The sequence below is a fragment of the Delphinus delphis genome, chromosome 8 (genome assembly GCF_949987515.2).
Source record: "Delphinus delphis chromosome 8, mDelDel1.2, whole genome shotgun sequence".
Taxonomy (NCBI): domain Eukaryota; kingdom Metazoa; phylum Chordata; class Mammalia; order Artiodactyla; family Delphinidae; genus Delphinus; species Delphinus delphis.
In genome coordinates this window covers 66,795,324-66,803,453 of record NC_082690.1, presented here as the reverse complement: position 1 = coordinate 66,803,453, position 8,130 = coordinate 66,795,324, and the positions used below count along the sequence as shown (strand labels likewise).

Genomic DNA, 8,130 nt, shown 5'->3' with positions numbered 1-8,130 from the left:
CCAGCGGTCTGTTTATTTCCCCACTATGAGCTGGGCAATGTGGGAACTCCAGATTTTATTGACTTGGTGGTTTGTGATATGGTTTGAGGGAGGTCTGGTGACCTCTCTCTGCCTGGAAAGGAGGAAATCTGTGATTCTCTCTCTCTTTCCAAATTTCCAAAGAGGAAGCAACTCTCAGCCAGAGCAGGAGCCTAAGTCTTGTTTGTAGGCAGTGGGGTGTACAGGTGGCTCATTGCTGTGTGCCGCGGGGCAGCAGTAAATTGATACTTGTTGATCTCCAAGCCTCTGGCAGAGATGGGGAGGAAGGGATGGGAAAGTGACATTTTTGTAAATAACCACACCTGGTTCTAAGAGCAGAAGGACCGGCATGTCCCTATAGCCTCATCAATTACCATCAACCTTTCGCAAAGGGAGCCCTAGGGGAAAGAACCTCTTCACACTCTTATGATTATTTATAGACACCCCCTCCTGTCCACACTCTGAGGGGAGTTTGGTTTGCTCAGCAGTGGCCTCCTTCCAGATGTGTTTATATTTCCTCCAGGCCCAGGGGAAAGCATCCTTCTGCCCCTCCATTACATGGAGCAGAGAGGATGCCTGGCATTGGGACTTAATGAAGATGTGGAAGGAGAGACAAGGGGCAGCATGCCTGAATTCCTCAGCTAGATTCATGTATCTCCCGGCGATCACTGATTGAGTAGCCACTTTGCTGCTAAAGAAGGCAATTCAACACGGTGGTTAAATAAACATGATTTGCAAGCAGATAGACCTGGATTTAAGTCCCAGCTCTGCCCTTTACAAACTGTGTGGCTTTGGTTAAGTAACTTACACTTTCTGCCTCCATTTCCTCATCTATAAAATGGGATAATAACATCTCCACTCAGGGTCATTGTGAGGTTTGAGTGCAAAGGGCTGAGCAGTGCCTGACACGGCAGGTGATATGTATGTGGTGCCTGTTCTTTTAAAACGTTTAAAAATATGGAATGCTTCACGAATTTGCATGTCATCTTTGCACGGGGGTCATGCTAATCCTGTTTGTATTGTTCCAGTTTTAGTCTATGTGCTGCTAAGTTTGCACTGGTGCCTATTCTTGTAAGACACTACCGTGCGTGCGTGCGTGTGCGTGTGTGTGTGTGTGTGTGTGTGTGTGTGTGTGTGATTTGAAAGAAACAAGCCTGAAGAAACAGAGGCAGTGTGGGCAGTACAGGCAGGGAATTTCTGGTTCAAAAGTAACTATTAAAACCTAGAGAAGGAGAGATTGCAACAGACAAGGCAGGTCAGAGGGGAATTCTTTGCAGAAGAGGTGACTGAGCTATCTGAGTATCTGAGGTATGTTATTGGACATGCCTGCAGGGTACCCACCACCTGACTGTGGGTTGGCAGAATGCCTTAGACCAGCTTTTAAGAAAGGCTGTTTTAGCCTGGGAAGGAGGCCTGGGCTGCCAGTGTTCTGTGTTAAGGCTTGGCAGCCTCTCCAGATGGAGAGTTTTGTTGACATACCACACTTTGAGTGGAGCATTTGTTTCACAGGTAATCCAGTCCCAGCAAAAGTGAGGCTGCCTAAAATGACAAAAAAAAAAAAAAAGAAAAGAAAAGAAAAAGAGATACATTTTGGCATTTTAGGATTACAGGACTTTGCTTAACTTCTGTGATTTTATTTTGAATCTTTTCCTTTTATGCTAAGAATCTTGGTTCTTAATGACAATAGCATTATTGCTTATTTGCTTTACCCCATTTTTAACACACACATATATTCATATAAAATCAATATCAAATATATGATTAGTGAAAATATTATTATATCAAACAATATCAAATATATGATTAGAGAAAATATTATTATTATTGCAGTTCTTAGGTATATCCTACTAGAGACATATAGTTGAATTACTGTATTTTCAAACCATTTAAAATAACACACCTCTGCATAATTAAGCTATCAACTCAATGTGCAATTAGGGTCCTTTATTTTATTTTGCCCTTGATTTTAGGAATTGCCTTTTTCATTCTGATTTAACATTTTCATGGTTCTAAAGTTGAATCTAAAAAACAAGGTATTATAGGGCTTCCCTGGTGATGCAGTGGTTGAGAGTCTGCCTGCCGATGCAGGGGACACGGGTTCGTGCCCCGGTCCGGGAAGATCCCACATGCCACGGAGCGGCTGGGCCCGTGAGCCGTGGCCGCTGAGCCTGCGCATCCGGAGCCTGTGCTCCGCAACGGGAGAGGCCACAACAGTGAGAGGCCCACGTACCGCAAAAAAAAAAAAACAAGGTATTATTCAGAGAAGTCCAGCTTCGATCCCAAACTCACCTCTCTTTTTTCTCCTTTCCCTTTAGACAACAATTTTATTTACGTTATGGTTTATCCTTCCATAATTTTTTACATAAGCAAAACCACACATGAATACATATATACTCTCTTAGATAGATGGTAGCTTATTATATACACTTTAGTCCAACTATTTTTTTTTCCCCACTTAGCATTACATTCTGGAGATCATGGCGTAACAATGTATACATATTCCACATTCCTTTCTGTAGTTGCATGGTACTTCACTATCTGAATGTGTTATAGTTTATTCAACTAGGCCCCTGTTAATGGACATTTTGGTTTTTGCTATTACAAATAAAAAAATGTGGTCATGTTTTTGTGTTTCTGTCAGTGTTTCTTTAGGAGAGATTCCTACAAATAGGCTTCCTGGGTCAGAGTGCCTGTGTTATTTTGCTAGATATTGCTAATTCCCCTTCATAGTGTTTGTACCTTTTTGCATTCCTTTCAGCAATGATGGGAGTGCCTATTTTCTCAAAGCTGGAACAAAAGAGAATTTATCAATCTTTTGGATTTTTGCCACTCTGATAGGTGAAAAATGGTATATTAGTATACTTTAAGCTTGCCTTTTATTATGTGCACAATCAAGATCGTTTCATATAAATAGGAGGCATGTGTATTTAGTTTTCTGTGATTTGTCTGTGTGTATCTCCAGTCTTATTTTTTCTCTATAGGATTATTGGTCTCTCATTCTTTTTAAAATTCTTTATATATTGGAAATATTAACTCTTTATCTATGATAAAAGTTGAAAAATTTCCCCCAGTTTGTTATTTGTCTCTTTCCTTTCTTTATGGTGTTTTTTTACTATGTAAGTAAGCAATTTTTTTTCTTATTTTCATGTAATAAAATTCATTAATCTTTTCCTTTATGGTTCCTAGATATTGAGTCAGAGGTAGGAAGGTTCCCCCTCACACCTGGATTGTAGAATAATTCAGACTTGTTTTTTCTATACTTGTATTGATCCATTTAATACATTTAACTTTCTCATCCACTTGGAATTTATCTTGGTATACGATGTGGGGAATGAATACAATTTTATCTTTTTACATGTGGCTATTCAGTTAGACCATACCTTTGACTAAAAAGAACATCATTTCCCCCACTAATTTGAGATTCTGCCTTCATGGTATACTAAATTTCCAAATACAATTAGATCTATTTCTGGATTTTCTGTTTTGTTTTATTGGTCTATGCATGTAACACCACCACACTCTTTTAGTTAGCAACATTATAATATGTTTTAAAGTCTGATGAGGCTATCCCTTTCTTACTTCTCTTTTTTTCCAGCTGTTTTTTTAAAAAAATTTTTCAGGATTTTCCCCTCTTGGCTATTCTTGCTTATCTTTTCTTCCAAATGAATTTTATAATAAACTTATCTAGCTCCAGAAAGAAATTTAGTCATATTTTTATTGGATTATATTAAATTCATGAGTTATATTAAATTAAATTTTATGAATTAGCTTAGGGAGACCTGAAATCTTTGATATTGAATCTTCTTATCCAAGAATATGGTATATCTTTCTATTCATGCAGGGTTATTTTTGTGTATTTTTTAATTTTTATAGTTTTTCTTCATAGAGGTTTTGGGCATTTCTTGTTAAATTTATGCCATCACATTTAATTTTATTTGGCTCTCACAAATGGGGTTTTCTTTTCCAATATAAACTGATTTTTGTTTATATACATGAAAACTTGATTTTTGTAGATTGATTTTATAATCTATTTCACTAAATTTTTTTGTTTGTAGTCATTTTCAATGGGTTCCTTTGGGTTTTCTAGATACGTACTTATATAATTCTTAGCTCTTGTAGTATGATGGATAACACAAATGGATTTTAGAGTATTGAATCCACTCTACTTGGTCATGATGAATATTTTGATGTGCTGTTGCAATCTGTTAATTATTTAATATTTTTATTTATATTTAGAAGTGATATTGGTCTATAGTTGCGTTTTGTTGATACAATCTTTGCAGATCGAGATTGAAGTTGTACTCACTTCATAAAATAACTTAGAAATAGAATTTCCCTGAGAAACAATCTGGACCGGGTACATTTTTGTGGGAAAGCTCTTTTAATACTTCCTCTATTTCTTCTGTGGTATTATATATGTTTAGACTTTCTGTCTCCACTGGGGTTGATTTTGACAAGTTGTGTTTGTCCAGAAAATTATCTGCTTCATCTACTTTTCCAAATTTATTTGCAAAGAATTATATAAAGTAGATTCTTGTCATGTTTTAAAAAAGTGTGCAGTTTTGATGGTTATTTCCTCCTTGTCATTTCTAATTTTATGTATATGGTACACCCCCCCACCCCTGCCTTTTTTTCCACAATTATATTAGCTAATGGGTTCTTTTATTATGCTTTTTTCAAATAATTAACTTTTGGATGTATTTATTAGTTCTATGTTTTTCTGGTTCTAACTCGTATCTTTTTTTTCTTTTCCATTATGGTTTATTACAAGATATTGAATATAGTTCCCTGTGCTATACCATAGGAACTTGATGTTTATCCATTCTAAGTGTAATAGTTTGCATCTACTAACCCCAAACTCCCAGTCCATCCCCCCTAACACCCCCTCCTTCGCAACCACAAGTGTGTTCTCTATGTCTGTCAGTCTGTTTCTGTTTTGTAAAAAAGTTCATTTGTATCATATTTTCAATTGCACATGTAAGTGATATCATATGATATTTGTCTTTCTTTTCGTGACTTACTTCACTTAGTATGATAATCTCTAGGTCCATCCATGTTGCTGCAAATGACGCTATTTCATTTTTTTAATGGCTGAGTAATATTCCATTGTATATATGTACCACATTTTCTTTATCCATTCATCTGTCAGTGGACATTTAGGTTGTTTCCATGTCTTGGCTATTGTACATAGTGCTGCAGTGAACATTGGGGTGCATGTATCTTTTTGAATTAGTAACTCACATCTGTTTTGAGATATAATTTACTTACTGTAAAATGTATTATGGGTACAGTTTGATGATTCTGACATATTTATACACCAAGACAACAAAACACCAAACAAAATAGAAAACAATTCCATCACACTAGAAAGTTTCTTCATTCTCCTTTCTGGACAACTTCCTATGCCACCCCAGAGATAAAAATATTCTTTTTTAAAATTATATTTATTTATTTTTATTTGGCTGCAATGTGTCTTAGTTTTGGCACGTGGGATCTTCATTGCCATGTGCGGGATCTTCGTTGAGGCATGTGGGATCTTTTAGTTGCGGCATGCCAACACTTAGTTGCAGCGTGCGGGATCTAGTTCCCTGACCAGGGGTCAAACCCAGGCCCCCTGAATTAGGGGCATGGAGTCTTAGCCACTGGACCACCAGGAAAGTCCCAACAATTTTCTAATATTTATCACTATAGTTTAGTTTTGCAAGTTCTCAAACATCTTACATGGGATCATACAGTACGTACTATTTTGTGTCTGACTTGTTATACTTAATATATTTTTGAGACATACATTCTTGAGTGTATCAGTAATATGTTTTTAAAAAATTTCTGAGTAGTATTACACATTTTTTATAGCACAGTTTATGCATCTGTCTGTTGATGATTTTGGTTTGTTCCAGTTTGGGCTATAAAGAAAAGCTGCTGTAAATATTTTTGCCCAAGTCTTTTTGTGGACACATGGTTTCATTTTTCTTGGCTGAATACCTAGAAGTAGAATAGTTGGCTCATAAGGTAGGTGTATGCTAAACTGTATAAAAAACAGGTTATTCCACTTCTGGGTATTTATCCTAAGGAAATGAAAACATTAACTCAAAAATATGTCTGCACCATGTTCATTACAGCATTATTTACAATAGCCAAGACATGGAAGCAACCTAAGTGTCCACCAATGAATGAATGGATAAAGAAAATGTAGTATGTATATCTATATATATACAATGAAATACTATTTATCCATAGAAAGAAGGAAATCTCGCCATTTGTGACAACATGAATGGACCTTGAGGGCATTATGCTAAGTGAAATAAGGCAGAGAAAGACAAATTCTGTATGATCTCACATATACGTGGAGTCTAAAAACAAAACAAAACAAAAAACTAAACTCATAGTTACAGAGAACAGATTGATGGGGGGAGGGGTTTGGGTTGGGCAAAAAGTACAAACTTCCAGTTATAAAATAACTAAGTCCTGGGAATGTAATATGCAGCATGGTGACCATAGTTAATAAAACTGTATTGTTTACTTGAAAGTTGCTAAGAGAGTACATCTTAAAAGTTCTCATCACAAGAAAAAAAGATTTGTAACTATGGTGACATATGTTAACTAGACTTATTGTGGTGATCATTTAGCAATATACACAAATACCAAGGCTTTATGTTGTACACTAGAAACTAATATAATGTTATATGTCAATTATACCTCAAGGAAAAATATGAAGAAGCTAAAAAAAATTTTTTTTTAGAAAGGAAACAGGAATTATTTTTCCAAAGTGTTGTACCATTAACAATCCACCAACATGTGAATGTTCCAGTTGCTGTAAATCCTCATCGCCGATTAGTATTATTGGTCTTTTAAATTTTAGCCATTCTAGTGGGTGTGGAGTGATATCTCATTATGGTTTTATTTTTAATTTCTTTGGTCACTAATGTTGAGCATCTTTTCATGGTGCTCATTAGCCATTTATATATCTTCTTTTGTGAAGTGCTTTTGAAGCATTTGCCCTTTTTATTGAGTTTTTGGTCTTCTTATTATTGATTTATAAGAGTTCTTTATATATTTGGATACAATTTCTTTGTCAGATATATGTTTTGCAAATATTTTCTCTTAGTCTGTGACTTACCTTTTCCTTAATTCTATTTTTTGATGAGCAGACGTTATTAATTTTGGTGAAGCCCAGTTTATTTTTTCTTTTATATATAATGCATTTTGTGTCCTCTCTAGAAAAATTTTCCCCTACCCCAAGTTCATAAGGATATTCTCCTATGTTTTCTTCTAGTTTTGTTGTTTCAGATTTACATTTAAGTCTATTTTCTATCTTGAATTAATTGTTGTATATGGTGGAGGTGTTTGTTTTTGCTTGTTTAGCATGCATATCCAGTTGTTTTATTCCTTGGAAGGGCTTTTCTTTCCCCATTGGACTGCCTTAGCATCTTTGTTGAAGATCAGTTGTCTATACATGCATGGGTCTATTTCCATTTTCTCTGTTCCACTGTCTGTTTGATCAGTCTGTTCAGTCTTACACCAGTACTACACCACCTTGATTACTTTAACTTTAAAGTAAGTTTTGAAACCAGGCAATGAAAGTCCTATGACTTTATTTATTTATTTTTGGCTGCGCTGGGTCTTCATTGCTGCGTGCGGGCTTTCTCTAGTTGCAGTGAGTTGGGGCTACTCTTCATCGTGGTACCCCGGCTTCTCATTACAGTGGCTTCTCTTGTTGTGAAGCATGGGCTCTAGGCGCGTGGGCTTCAGTAGTTGTGGCACATGGGCTTAGTTGCTCCGTGGCATGTGGGATCTTCCTGGACCAGGGGTTGAACCCATGTCCCCTGCATTTGCAGGCAGATTCTTAATCACTGTGCCACCAGGGAAGTCCCAGTCCTATGACTTAAAAAAAAGAAAAAAAACTTAACACACTGTTGTGGTTATTCCATATCATTTGTATTTCCATTTAAATCTTAGAATCAGTTTGTCAATTTCTATAAAAAAGCTTTCTGAGATTTTTGGGGAGGTGGGTTAGTTTGATAGGGATGCCATAATAAAATACCACAGTCTGAGTGGTTTAAAATACAGAAATTTGTATTCTCACAGTTCTGAAGGCTGGAGATCCAAGATCAA

The 8,130-nt window shown here is 36.2% G+C and overlaps 1 non-coding gene across 1 annotated transcript; it reads right to left on the bottom strand.

Moving 5' to 3' along the window:
- Window positions 1–969: 969 nt before the first annotated feature.
- Window positions 970–1,075, bottom strand: LOC132430420 (U6 spliceosomal RNA). Its single transcript, XR_009520511.1, has one exon. It is a non-coding gene; the product is annotated as a U6 spliceosomal RNA (small nuclear RNA).
- Window positions 1,076–8,130: the final 7,055 nt, after the last annotated feature.